At 55.9% G+C, this 12,581-nt stretch overlaps 1 protein-coding gene across 2 annotated transcripts in view; it reads right to left on the bottom strand.

Moving 5' to 3' along the window:
• Positions 1-12,581, bottom strand: part of LOC138549874 (peroxiredoxin-2-like) — a 1,255,072-nt gene that overhangs the window by 341,339 nt on the left and 901,152 nt on the right. The gene's annotated exons all lie outside the window — the stretch shown is intronic.

Here is a 12,581-nt window from a genome sequence, read left to right as displayed (position 1 = left end):
GAGCTTCGCTCCCAGAAACAGTGCATTTTGCGCGGGTACCAGGTGGGACTTGGCGTAGTCCACGGAGAATCCCAGGTCCGTGAGAAGTTGGACGGTCCTTGCCGTGTGCTCCACGGCGAGCTCCCTCGTCTTGGCTCGGATGAGCCAGTCGTCCAGGTAGGGGTAGACGTGGATCCCCTCGCGGCGCAGCTGCGCCACCACCGGTGCAAGGCACTTGGTGAATACCCTGGGTGCCGACCGTAGTCCGAAGGGGAGGGCTTTGAACTGGTAGTGACGCCCTTGGACCACAAACCTGAGGAATTTTCGGTGCCCCTTTAGGATGGGAATATGGAAGTAGGCATCCTCCAAATCCAACGACGACAGGAAGTCTCCTTCCTCCAGCTGACCCAGGACGTGCTGGAGGGTGACCATCCGGAACATCTGCGCCTTGATGAATTTGTTCAGACGTCGCAGGTCTAGGATGGGGCGCCATCCTCCCGTCTTCTTCTTCACGAGGAAGTATCTCGAGTAAACTCCGGAGCCCCGAAGCCTCTTTGGGATGAGTTCGATGGCGCCCTTCCTGAGCATCGCCCTTACCTCCAGGAGAAGCTGAGGGATGTGAAGCTCTTTCCTGGCCACGGGGAGGACGCGCGGGCACCTTCTTTGAAACTCGAGCGCGTGGCCCCGGGCTAAGGCGTCCAGCACCCAACGGTCGGTGGAGATGGACTCCCACACGCTGACGAAGCTCGCCAGCCGGCCTCCCACCGGGGTGCATCGGTGGGGGACCGACCCCACGGTCGGTTCAATCCTGTTTCGACAAGGCTTTGCCGCCTTGACCTCCTTGGCGACGACGGCGGGGTCCGCCAGACTTGCCTCGTCCTCTGTAGGCCTCCTGAGACGACAAGCGGGCCGCTTGACGGTAGGTGGAGAAACCGCCGCCGGAACCTTTGGAGGCACCCTTGCCTCCGCTGCTCCGAAAGGGCGTCCGTCGTTGCTGCAGAACCCCAAGGGCCCGGGCCGTCTCAGTGTCCACTTTAATGGCCTGAAGGGAATCGTCCACTGTTTTCCCAAACAGGTTGTTCCCATCGAACGGCATGTCCAGGACTCTGGTCTGTACGTCTTGACGGAAGTCCGTAGCCTTGAGCCATCCACGCCGCCTAAGGCAGACGCCGTTGCCCAACTGGCGAAACCCAGTGTCGTCGATGTCCGTCGCAATAGTGATGGCGTGGTCCGAAGCCACCTCACCTTCCTGTAGGATCTCCAGGGCATCCGCCCTCTTGTCGTCCGGTAGGAAGTCCAGCAGGGGAGCCAGTTTGTACCATAGCTCCCTGTCGTAGCGGGCCACGATAGCCAAGGCGTTGGCCGCTTTAATCGTCGTCGCTGCAGGCGAGATGTCCCTGCGTCCCATAGAGTCCAATTTCTTTCCCTCGCCGTCCGGTGGGGAAGTCGATGTGGAGGCCGCACCCCCCCCGCTTTCTTCCTGGCCGCCGCAGAGATGACGGAGTCCGGGGTAGGCTGCGCCCGGAGGCACAGAGGGGCCGCGTCCGGGACCCGGTACTTCTTCTCGTACCGGTCTCTTCTAGCTGGCGTAGTGGAAGGGTTCTTGAGGAGGGCGAGGCCCTCATCCCAAATGTCGTCCAGTAGAGGCACCGCGAGGACCGTCTTCCTCTTGGCCTCGCGCCGTTGATAAAGGAATCCTTCCTTTTTCTTCTCCTCAGGGCAGAGTTGGAAAAGCTCGGATGCCCTGGCGATCATGGAGTGGAACGAACCAATCTCGTCGGGCGGAGAAGCCCTGGTGGGAGGTGACGACGGTAGATCCTCGTTGTATACCTCGTCGTCCGTACCCGTCGCTGCCGTGTCAGTCCCCGTATCATCCCCTCGGGTGGACGGGGAGGAGGGCTGGACGGTGCGCGACGGCTGAAAAGGAGGTGGAGGGTGAATCCTTCTTTTCTTGGGCGGGGGAACACCAGAAGGTCCCGGCTCAGGATCCCCCGACGGGAGAGGTTCCTCCGTCGGCAACGGCAGTCTCGTCCTTATCTCTGAGCATAAGGACTGTATAGCCAACAAAATGGCCGCCGAGTTGTCTTGCGGTGCTGGCAGAGGGGAATCCGACGGGCGATCAGGGGCCCCGTCGGCACCCTCGACGATGTCGTTGTCACCTGCGTCGGGATCCATCCCGACGGGCCGGTCTTCTTCCACGCCAAGGCCGTGGCTTAAGACCTCGATCAGCTCTTCCTCCGAGGTTGAAGCCGAATCTACGACGACGCCCTGCCCCCCCTTTTTCTTCCCCGCCGGGGATTTCACGGGGGTCCTATCGATGGGCACAAAAGAGGACTCCCTCCGAGGTGGCAGGGAGACTCTGAGCCCCGAGGTCGCCACCACTGGTGTAGCCTCCACAGGCTGAGCCAGGGTCGCCGCGACAGTATCGATAGAGGGCTTGGCCGGATGGATTAAGGCCTTCACCACCTTAGGTGCGCTCACCGCCTTATCCTTGAGGGGGGACACTGCCTCGCTCCCCCTCCGATGGGGCCTTCGAGCTCGACCGGGGCCTCTCCAGGAACTTTGCCGGGTGCTCGCCCTTCCTCTTACCCGACCCAGAGCGTTGGCTCGTGGCTGAAGGTGCCGGGGAGGGTGCGCCCTGCCTGGCGCCCGTAGAGCCCGACCGTTCGGCGCTCCCGGTGCCAGCGGACTCGCGGTGCTTGGCCTTGTGTTGGACCCCCGTCGCCGGGGCCTCCTCAAAGGTCTTAGAAGACCGCTCAGATTTCTTCCTCTTCTTCTCGCCTGACGGGCTCTTCCCTTCCAGCCAGTTGGCGAGACGTTGATGGCGGTCCTTCATGGTCCGCTCCGACATATTGCCGCAAAACGCACAGTCCTTCTCCACGTGCGTCTTGTCCTCATGTAAGCAGTAGAGACAAAGGGAGTGTTCGTCCTCCTTAAAGACGTTCTGCAGCTGGCATCCAGGGCAGACCCTGAACAGCTTTCCGGGCGTCGAGCTTCCCTTCTCCTGGGCCATGTCCGGGCCTGAGAAGCTTCTGGAGTCCTCCAAAAGCGTAGCTCGACGAAATCTTCACCCTTGAGGGGCGCAGGCGAATCCGACACGGGTCCCCGTTGATCGGATGGAGAGTCAGTGGAGCTTGAGGCTCTTTTGACCGAAAAAACGAAGTTTTTGAGCAAAAACGTGAAAAAATAGCACTAGCGCTCGAGAGCAATAGCACGAGGATCCCAACACATGAACGTGCGGTAAAAATCTGAAGATGGCTGCCAGAGGCGGTGCTTAGGTAGAGGGCAGTCATTGGCTGTGGTCAGTATGACACAGAGACCAGTGATTGGTTACTACTACGAAAGACAGATCAGAAACGAAACTGATACTGGTTTTTTCTTTACCGAGGATTCCCAGCCTGACGACGGGGAATATTCATGAGCATGTGAATCCATGCCAGACCCCATGCTGGAGAAATTGTCTGTTGAAAATGCTTCTCTCTCTGGCTCCTCTAGAAGTTCCAGTCCTAAAAGACCCCAGATGCCTAAAGAATTGGTTGGTATGTATGAGCCTAAGTTGGATGTGTTGGATTGGTTGTCTCTGTTTGAATATAATCATGGACTCCAGAACATCACAGGAAATGACTTGCTCACCTGGTTGTTCTCTAGACTTCCCCCTGTTGCAACTGATGTGGTAATGGAGTTGGGGGAGGAGGATAGGAAAGAGTATGAATGTGTGAAACTAGCTTTGATAGCTAGATTTGGGAGGACCCCTTCCCAGTATCTTAAGAGGTTTAGAACCCTCAAAAAGCATGATGGTACCCCTTGGGCTACCTGGGTGAGTGAATGTTTGAAAAACTTAGAGGGATGGATTAAGGGTTACAAGGTGAACACTTATGAAGGTATGAAAAATCTTTTTATGTTGGAGTCAATTTATGATGCCTGCTCTCCTGAGCTCAGACAGCACTTGGCTGATTCAAAGGAATTAGATTTCAGGAAGCTAGCTAAGGCTGCTGACTTGTGGGTTGCCAACAGGGCTACTCACAAGGATTCAGGGGTCACTCAGAAAAAGGATGAGGGAAAGCAGCCACCAAAAGTGAATCCCGAGAATTCTAATACCTCCCATACCAAAGAGGGCCACAAACAACAAAATAACCATGGTAAGCCCAAGGGTAAACCACAATAGGCTAGTGTACCTTCTGGTCAACAACCAGAAGGAGGTCAGACCAAGCCACCCTTTCAGAGAGCATTTGGACAATGCTATATCTGGAACAAGTTGCTTACCTGTAACTGTTGTTCTCCAGCATGGGTCTGGCATGGATTCACATGCTCATGAATATTCCCCGGCGTCAAGCCGGGAATCCTCGGTATAGAAAAAATCAGTATCAGTTTCGTTTCTGATCTGTCTTTCTCAGTAGTATCCAATCACTGGTCTCTGGGTCATACTGCCCCCAGCCAATGACTTCCCTCTCCCTAAGCCCCGCCCCTGGCAGCCATCCTCAGATTTGGTAGTACGTGAAGTGGCAGTATGACCAAGTGAAGAGCCGCAGAGGGGTAGGCGGGAGGGTTCGCATGTGAATCCATGCCAGACCCATGCTGGAGAACAACAGTTACAGGTAAGTAACTTGTTCCTTCTCCAGCATGGGGTCTGGCATGGATTCACATGCTCATGAATATAAGAATACATAGCAGTATACACATGCACAACCACGGGAGGTGGAAAAAAGGCTCAATATCAAGCAATACAACAACTCAACATTAAGCAACTCTTACCTCCTCATCAGGCTCACCTTAGGCGAACAGGTTGCGCAGCACTGCCTGGACGACTCTGGACTCCTCCCTGGAATCCCGGTCGACGCAGTAGAATCTCATGAAGGTGTGCGTCGACATCCACGTAGCAGCACTGCAGATGTCGAGCAGGGGCACACCAGACAGGAACGCCGTAGTAGCAGCGATCGCTCTGGTCGAATGGGCCCTCGGACGGCCTGGCAACGGTCGGTTTGCCAACCGGTGACAGTGGATGATGCAGCTGGAGAGCCACCTGGAAATAGAAGTCTTTGAGAGAGCCTTCCCTTGATTCACAGGTCCAAAGTTCACAAACAGCTGTGATATCTTCCAAAAACTCTTTGTGCGGTCCACGTAGAACTTCAGCGCTGTAGCTACATCCAGCAAGTGCAGAGTCCTCTCAGACGGCGACGAAGGCGACGGGAAGAAAACTGGCAACACCAAGGGCTCGTTGAGGTGGAAGTCCGACAGCACCTTGGGCATGAAGGAGGGGTGCGTCCTCAGCACCACCCTCGTGTTGTGAAAAGTCAAGTATGGAGGCTTGCAAGACAGGGCCTGGATCTCTCCCACTCGTCGTGCAGAGGTGATGGCCACGAGGAATGCTGTCTTCCACGACAGAAACTTCAACGGCACTGAATGCATAGGCTCGAATGGGGCCCCCATGAGCCTAGTCAGCACCACGTTGAGCTCCCACGCCGGGGCAGGGGCCTTCACCGGCGGGAATGATCAGAACAGTCCTTTCATAAATTCCTTCACCAGTCGATGAGACCACAAGGACGCCCGTCGTGTAGTTCTGGTGTAACGTGAGACGGCAGCCAGATGTACCTTGATGGAAGCGTGAGACAGGCCAGCCTTGGCCAAGGACAATAGGTACGGCAATACTTGAGGGGCCGTAATCTGCAGAGGGTTAATCTTCAGTGCACGGCACCAGACAGAGAACCTCTTCCATTTGTGTCCGTAGCACTTCAGAGTTGAGGATGCCCTGGCCTTCGCAAGAACCTCTCTGCAGTCAGCCGGGATGTCGTATCCTCCAAACTCTAGTGCTGTAGGAGCCAGGCCTGCAAGTTCAGCGACTCTGGATCGTGATGAAGAATGGCGCCTTCTTCTCTGGAGAGAAGATCCGTGTCCGTCGGCAGCTTGACTGGTGTGAACGCTGACAAGTCCAGAAGGTCCGGGAACCAGATCTGCCTCAGCCACGCCGGTGCGACGAGCATCATCCTGCACTGGGACCTCTTGAGCTGGTTGACGAGCCGGAATAGCAACGGCAACGGCGGGAACGCATAAAGGAACAGACCGTCCCAAGGGAACGAGAAAGCATCGCCCATGCTCCTCGGTTGGGGAAACCTGCTGGCGAACCTCCGGCACTTGGAGTTCGCCGCCGTCGCGAAGAGATCAATCTGGGGTTCGCCCCATCGTCGGAAGAGTCGGTCCACTTGATCCTGGCGCAGTTCCCACTCGTGGCACGAGCGCAGCTCTCTGCTGAGTGAGTCGGCGATGGTGTTTTTTATCCCTGCCAGATGAAAGGGTACCAGAATCATCCCTTGGGTGATGGCCCAATGCCACAGATCCTGGGCTTCCTTGGATAGGGCAGGGGATCTCGTTCCGCCCTGCTTCCGAATGTAAAACATTGTGGTGGTGTTGTCGGTGAAGATCCTCACCATCTTGCCTTTGAGGGACGGAAGGAAGGACCTGAGGGCCCAGAACACTGCACGGAGCTCCAAGATGTTGATGTGGAGAGTCTTCTCCTCCGGGAGCCAAAAGCCTCTCGTGTGGAGACCCCCGGTGTGCGCTCCCCAACCTTCCAGGGAGGCATCCGTCGTCACCGTCACCCGCTGGGCCGGGGCTAGGAATCCTGTTCCCGACCTCAGATGAGAGCGGACACCCCACCATGGTATCGCCTGACGGAACGCTTCGTCGAGCGAGATCCTGTCTTCGACGCTGCCCGTCGTCTGGATCCAGTGGGCGTCGAGGAATTCTTGCAAGGGCCGCATCCGAAGTCTGCAGTGACGCACCAGATAAATGCAGGAGGACATCATTCCGAGGAGGGACTTGATAGACCTCACTCTGGCCACGTCCGTGGCCAGCAGACATTGCACCTTTCCCAGGATGGTCCTTATCCTTTCCTCCGACGGTGAGGCCCGCCGCACTACTGTGTCGAGCTGTGCTCCCAGAAACAGGGCGACTTGCGACGGGACCAGGTGGGATTTTGGAAAGTTGATGGAGAACCCCAGGTCCGTGAGCAGCTGGACGGTCTTCGCAGTGTGTTCCACGGCGTGCTCCCTTGTCCTGGCCTGTATGAGCCAGTCGTCCAGGTAGGGGTAGACGTGGATCCCATGCAGGCGCAGCCCCCCCTCCACCGGTGCTAGGCACTTGGTGAACACCCTGGGCGCTGATTTTAATCCGAACGGGAGGGCCTTGAACTGGTAGTGCCGCCCTTTGACCACGAACCTGAGGAACCTTCGGTGTCTCTTTAGAATAGGGATGTGGAAGTATGCATCCGCCAAGTCCAACGACGACAGGAAATCGCCCTCCTCCAGCTGTCCCAGCACGTGCTGGAGGGTGACCATCCGGAACTTCTGTGCCTTGATGTATTTGTTCAGTCGTCGCAGGTCCAGGATGGGACGCCATCCTCCTGTCTTCTTCTTTACGAGGAAGTATCTTGAGTAAACTCCGGAGCCCCGAAGCCTCTTTGGAACGAGCTTGATGGCACCTTTCCTGAGCATCACCCTTACTTCAAACAGCAGTTGAGGGATGTGATTTTCCTTCCTGGCCACAGGAGGAATGCGGGGGCACCTCTTGTGGAACTCAAGGGCGTGCCCCAGGGCCAGGGCGTCCAGCACCCAACGGTCGGTGGAGATGGACTCCCACACGCCGACGAACTTCGTCAGCCGGCCTCCCACCGGGGTGCTTCGGCGGGGGCCCGACCCGACGGTCGGTTCAATCTTGCTTGGAGGCTGCTTTGCCTCCTTGACCACCTTGGCGACGACGGCGGGATCCACCTGACTTGCCGCGTCCCCTATAGGCCTCCTGCGACAAAGATCTTGCCGCTTGACGGTACGTAGAGGAGCTGCTGCCGGCTCCCTTGGAGGCCACCTGTCTGCCTCCGGAGCTCCGAAAGGACGGCCGTCGCTGTTGGAGCACACCCAGTGCACGGGCCGTCTCCGTGTTCATCTTGATCGCCTGAAGGGACTCATCAACCGCCTTGCCAAAAAGGTTGTTCCCATCGAAGGGCATGTCCAAAACCTTGGTCTGTACGTCCTGACGGAAATCCGTCGCCTTGAGCCATCCTCGTCGTCTCAGGCAAACGCCGTTGCCCAGCTGACGGAAACCGGTGTTGGCGATGTCCGTAGCCACCGTAATGGCGTGGTCCGAGGCAATCTCACCTTCCTGTAAGATTTCCAGGGCCTCAGCCCTCTTGGCGTCCGGAAGGAAGGGGCGATCTTGAAGCACAACTCCCTGTCATAGCGGGCTACGATGGCCAGGGCGTTGGCCGCCTTGATGGTCGTCGCTGCAGATGAGATGACCCGTCGTCCCATCGCATCCAGCTTCCTACCCTCGCCATGCGGCGGGGAGGTTGAAGTCGAGGCCGAAGCCCCCCCGCTTTCTTCTTGGCCGCCGCCGAAACGACCTAATCCGGGGTAGGTGGTGCCCTGAGGCACATGGGGGCAGCGTCGGGGACCCGGTACTTCTTCTCGTACCGGTCCCTCTACGCAGGAGCCATGGCAGGGTTCTTGAGGAGGGCGAGCACCTCATCCCAGATGTCATCAAGAAGCGGTACGGCGAGGACAGTCTTCCTTTTAGCCTTGCGCCGTTGGTAAAGGAACCCTTCCTTCTTCTTTTCTTCGGGGCAGAGCTGGAAGAGCTCGGATGCCCTGAAAATCATAGCATGCCAGGATCCAATCTCATCGGGCGGGGACGCCTGGGCAGGGGGCCACGGGGGACACGTCCCGTCGTCGCCTCTGTCGTCATCCGTACCCGTCGTAGTCATGTCCATGCCTGTATCATCCCCATGGGTAGTGGACCGGGGGGAAGGCAGAGAAGGCCACAGAGGCGGGAGAGGAGGCCTAGGATGCGTCCTCCTCCTCTTAAGTGGTGGGCTCTCCGAAGGTTCTGGCTCCGGATCCCCCGTCGGGTCTGGCTCGGGTACCTCCATCGGGGGAAGGGGCAACCTAGTCCTTATCTCCGAGCATAAGGACTGGATGGCTGACAAAATGGCCGCTGAGGTGTCCTGCGGCGCCGGAAACGACGGGAGCGAGGGCTCTTGAGGAGCCTCGTCTGCGTCACCGTCGCCCTCATCGGGATCCCTCCCGATGGGCTGGGCCTCCTCCACGACTTGGATGAGCTCCTCTTCAGAGGTTGTGTCCGTATCCACGATGGCCACTAGCCCCTCCCCCACCCTTTCCAACGAGGACTTCGTGGGGGTCTTCTCGATGGGCCTGAAAGACGACTCCCTCCGCGGTGGCAGGGAGACTCTGGTGGTACCTGAGGGTGCCTCCACTGGTGTAGCCTCCACAGGCTGAGCCAGAGCCGCGGCGACATCCTCGATCGAGGTCTTAGCAGGGTGAATTAAGGCTAACGTCACCTTCTGTACGCCTGGGGCCTTCACCTTGGGGGGAGTGTCCGAGCCTCGCTCCCCCTCTGCCGGAATCTCCAGAAGCTTCGCTGGGTTCTCAGACTTCCTCTTACCCGAGCCAGAGCGTTGGCTCGTGGTCGATGACGCCGGGGAGGATGCGCCCTGCCTGGCAGCCAAGGAGCCCGACCGTTCGGCGCTCCCGGTGCCCGTGGACTCGCAGTGCTTAGCCTTTTGTTAGGCCCCCGTCGCCGGGGCACCCTCACAGGACTTAGAAGACCGCTCGGACTTCTTTTTGTTCTTCTCGCCTGGCGGGCTCTTACCTTCCAGCCAGTTGGCGAGACGGAGGTGGCGATCCTTCATGGTCCGCTCCGACATGTTCCCACAAAAAGCGCAGTCCTTTTCCTTGTGCGTCTTGTCCTCATGGAGACAGTAGAGGCATAACAAATGCTCGTCCTCCTTGAAAACGTTCTGAAGCTGGCATCCAGGGCAGGTCCTGAACAGCTTCCCGGGCGTCGAGCTCCCTTTCTCGTGGGCCATGTCGGGGTAGGCCTCGGAACTTCTGGAATCCTCCAAAAGCGTAACGACGAAATCTTCACCCTTGAGGGGCGTAGAAACTCTGAAACGGATCCCCGTTGATCGGAAGTAGAAACGGTGGAGCTTGAGGCTCTATTTAACCGAAAAAATGAGAAAATCCCCTGAAAAAGCACAAAACGCAGCAAAAGCTCGAGAGCTACAGCACGAGGACTCCCAACACTTGAACGTGCGGTAAAAATCTGAGGATGGCTGCCAGGGGCGGGGCTTAGGGAGAGGGCAGTCATTGGCTGAAGGCAGTATGACCCAGAGACCAGTGATTGGTTACTACTGAGAAAGACAGATCAAAAACGAAACTGATACTGATTTTTTCTTTTTTCTATACCGAGGATTCCTGGCCTGACGACGGGGAATATTCATGAGCATGTGAATCCATGCCAGACCACATGCTGGAGAAGTAAGGCTACTGACCATATCAAAGGAGATCCCAAGTGCAAGGGTAAACCTGCAGGGATCAGCACAGTCTCCTTAGCCTTCACTCCTGAGGATGAAGTACAGATGGCTAATGCCCACTTTGAACTCTTTGCTGAAGAACCCTTGGGTCTTCAAGCAACTGTAAACTTAGAGCCTATGGGTCTGGCTAGTCCCCAGTATAGGGTTGTGTATAACTCCCTACCTGGTAACTCTAAGGTGTATTATGTGGACAGTGTTCTTGTCAATGGCCAGGATACCCCTGCCAGGAGAGACACTGGGGCCAGCAGAACAGTAGTGGACGAAAGTTTCTTTCAACCTGAGGATGTGGCAAGAGCACCCAAAGGTCCCACTAAGATGTCTGGAGGCCCTGTCCAGATGGTTCCTATTCTACCAGCCCTCATTCAGTGTAACAACATGACAGTGAGGATCCCTGTCAGTGTTCAGACTGAGGTGCCTGGGAAAGTCCTGTTGGGGAATGACCTGAGAACTCTAGGAGTAGTGTCACATACTGTCAGGATTAGTCAGGCGAGTACAAAGGCAGCGAATATGGCAAGGGAAATGTGCACTAAATCACACAGTGAATAGCTTCGAATTAAACTACGTGCACACAGGAACAACGACTCATGTATGCTAGAACCCAGGAGTGCAAATAGAGTGTGACAACAAAACCAATATATGAAAAGGGATGTGGGGTAAGCACCTGACCGCGAGGAAAGTCGGCAAGCGCCTTACCCCCAATTGCTGTTACAGGTACTGACAGCGCTAAACCCACGTGGAGGGCAAGCAATGACAGGATCTGTGAACTAACACTCTTGATGGTATTAAATAAGGGAACTAAAGAACAGTACTCACTAGGACGAGATAAACCTCTTGAATGTCAGCTAGCCCACGAATCCTGTTGATGAAACTGGGACCCAGAAAGGCTATAACTGCAATGGGAGGAAAACTAAATACCTAAGTTGGAATAATGATTACAAATTAGTGAGGAAAACATAAGCATTCACACAGGAGCTAGCTACAACCGCACACCACACCTAATAATCAAATGGGAAATAAATGCAGAAGTGCAATGGAAAACATGGAATGGATCCCAATAGAAAGTAAGGATCAGGAGCAGGGAAAAACGAAATAACCAATGCAAAACTTCTCCCTACCCCTCCAAGGAAAAGACAGGAAGCTAATCTAAGAGGAAGGCTAAGGCATACAGGTTTACAGCAGCAAAGGACAGAGTCAAAGAAATATAGAACACAGACAAACTGGGCTGCATCTAAAAGGGGAAAGCACTGAGAAATGCTGCCTGCAAACAGAGGAAGACAAAAAGGGAATCAAGGGAGCAGAAATCAATTAGCGCATGAATCCGAAATTCAGGGCGGAGGAACAAGAAAACAGGAACTAGGAACTAGGTACAAAAGCTAAGATCAAGGGAAAAAGGGACTAGTCACAACAGGAAACACTGCAACGATGACCAGCGCTGGACTGAAGTAAGACTGAGGCTTTTAAAGCTGCTTAACGAGCACACGCCTCAGGTGTGCTGACTGCTGCACCTGCAGCCACAGGTGTTGCCTATCCTCCACCCAACCTTGTCCTGCAAGGGTGGAGGTGAAGCAGTGGGCCAGGCATTCTGGGAAGCATAGTCATTTGGTTAAAGAAGCATGCTGGCTGCCAAAAACCTGGAATGGATCCAGAAGGGAAGTAGCTTGGAAAATAGGGATTTGGCGCTCCCAATTCATCACAGCACTGTAGCATAAGGTTCGGAGGAAAGGTCCAGTAGGGAATAAACCCCAAATCATGCCCCCAAGTGGTGGGAACGGGAGCGAAGGGAGCGAGTCGTGACAGTATACCCCCTCCTACGGCCGTCTTCGGGTGCCCGCCACCCGCACGAGACATCTTCTTTCCATGATGGGAGTGCTTTTTCTTTGGAGGTGGCACTGATGGAAATGGTGGCCTGTGGTGAGGAAGAGACTCATGGTTCGAAGAAAGGCATGAAGGACTTGCAGGACCTGAAGCAGAGTTGGAAGGTCCAGGAAGCTCAGTCACTGGGAGTGGACCCTTATAAGTCTTTGAGGAGGGAGGCAGGCTGGTGCAACATGCCTTAGACAATGGTAGAAGCCCTGTTAGCCTTTCTGCCGAGAGTGGACATGCGGGAGGTGAGGAAATTGCTGGCTTCAGGAAAGGTTTATGTTCAGCCATTAGAGAAGGTGGCGGCTGAGGTAGAGGTTCAGATTTTCTTCTGTCATCCATCTGGGAAAAGGCTTGTGGT

The sequence above is a fragment of the Ambystoma mexicanum genome, chromosome 1q (assembly GCF_040938575.1).
Source record: "Ambystoma mexicanum isolate Mex_15411 chromosome 1q, UKY_AmexF1_1, whole genome shotgun sequence".
Lineage (NCBI taxonomy): Eukaryota > Metazoa > Chordata > Amphibia > Caudata > Ambystomatidae > Ambystoma > Ambystoma mexicanum.
Note: the sequence above shows the minus strand (reverse complement) of the source record. Positions and strands in the feature narration are given on the sequence as shown.